Here is a 2,112-nt window from a genome sequence, read left to right on the forward strand (position 1 = left end):
GGGATGAGGTAGGCGTGGGCCAAATCAGGAGGGAACTTAATGCTGTGCTAAAGAACTTGGGATTTCTTCCAATGGATGATTAGGGGTCATTGCCTAGATGAGCAATCTTGATGGCCTAAACTTGTATCTTCAAAGCCAGATACACACACATACACCAGGGTATGTACCAAATGCACTGGAATGGAGGAAGAAAATATTTATCTTTATCTCATCCTTTTTGAATTCTATTTCTGTGTATGTTTCATAATGTACATAATAAATCATATATTCACATGGCTTTTATTTATAAACAAATATTGGGATACATGCTCGGTTTTTTACAGATATTAATGGCAAGTGATCAAAAGACTTTGTGGACCATTGGTCTAATTGAAGGGAGTAGTAGAGGGGTTAGAAAGGACATATGTGGGAAAGGAGTAGGGGACTGACTGAATGTAAGGGGAGAAATATTCAATCTGTGGTCTGGAGATCACAAAGCCATAATCAGGGTATTGTTCAACTGGTCTGTGTATTATGTAATGACGAGGAAGAACAGGGACCACCAAGAGAAAACACATGGCCATATGAAAAGAGAGAAGAAAACAGGATTTTCTGAAGAAAAGCCTGCGGAAAGGAAGTTTCAGATCTGTCTGAACTCCCTTTGTTCCCCCGCATGTGACAGTTCATATGATGCACATTGGCAGTGAATGCTAATACCTGCATGTGGGGTCACTTCTGAATGAATGATCATGATTGTTAAAGAGAGTCAGTATTGTTCAAATTTGTATACTGCATCAGTTATAAATTGATTTAACTGTCTTTTCTATCTCAGAATGATTTCTTTCTGCACTATAGAATGGCATGCAGAAAGACTGATCTTGAAATTGCTAATAATTAGGCCAAATTGCCCATCCTCAAGGCTACCCAGCTTCTCCTTCTTTCAAGGAGTTCAGGATCTGTGAACTGACTCAGATCTGAGAGTTAGGGGAGGGCTCTGGCTCCCATGGTGACACAATCCAAGTTGGGGTTCTTTTTGGTTTTGCTTTTTAACTATACTCAGGCTTGTGTTTGTAATATCGATCAGGTAGAACCTTAATGATCTGCCCATCTATTTCTGACCTAGGGACCCATCGACAATTGCCCCTGCCCAAGATCTCTGTGGGTCAATTCATTCTGATGATCACTTTGTCCTTGCTGCCTATGGTACTTACCATATTCACATTGCCTCTGGTCAATTAAATGCTCCTATTAGGCTTTTGCCATCTTGGACATTCCAACATCTCTATGGAAATCAAGGAGTCTATTCCAGTGGAACATCTCCCACCTCTATCCCTGCACTACAGAGGTCAGCCATCAAAGCACTTTCCAAGGACGGTGGTTCCCCTTTCACCATTGCATTTCTTGGTAAAGAACATGTCCTCTAATCCTCCCAGGGAACATAATTAGGAGGTGGATGAGCAGGTAACATGTGGGAAATTCACTCCAACATTCTTATCACCCTATGTTTTTGCTTTACTTCTACATTAAGCCAAGGAAAATCTGTATCTCTAGTTCTGTCATCATCGGTCATGGCTGAGTTCAGGTTTCAGTCAGCCTACTGAGCAAACAAGTCCCAGCTGTTCACACCAGCCCTGAATGGACATATCAATGCATTCAGCTCGCTCTAAAATTACATTCCTCCCTCGCTGGATCAGCACCCTCGGATTTTATTCCTATACTTGTTTCCTGGGACTTTGCCAATATAAATTAGCAAAATATTGCAATTTTCTTGCTGTTTATGAATTCTGGATTTGACTTTGCAACTTGTTCTCTGCATATGCTGAGAATGAGTATAGTTAAGGATCTAGAGGGAATGAGAAGTGGTAGGTGTGGGGCACAGAGAGAACTGGAACCCTTTTGCAAATTACCTGCCTCAGATGAGGTCATCCTAGACTTTTCAAGCAAGGCAGGACTATTTCATCTAAGAGAGGAAGAGGGGCTGGGGATTGCAGGATCAGGGTACTTGAAGTTTTCCATAATCTGAATAGTCCAACTCTAAATTTCCCACTTCTGGTCTAATAAATGTCCTAAAGTCACATAGGCAAACTGTGCATGGGCAAATTGAATCTGTGTTTTGCCACCACCTTCAGTACC

This window comes from Eubalaena glacialis, chromosome 3, assembly GCF_028564815.1.
Source record: "Eubalaena glacialis isolate mEubGla1 chromosome 3, mEubGla1.1.hap2.+ XY, whole genome shotgun sequence".
NCBI classification, from domain to species: Eukaryota; Metazoa; Chordata; class Mammalia; order Artiodactyla; family Balaenidae; genus Eubalaena; species Eubalaena glacialis.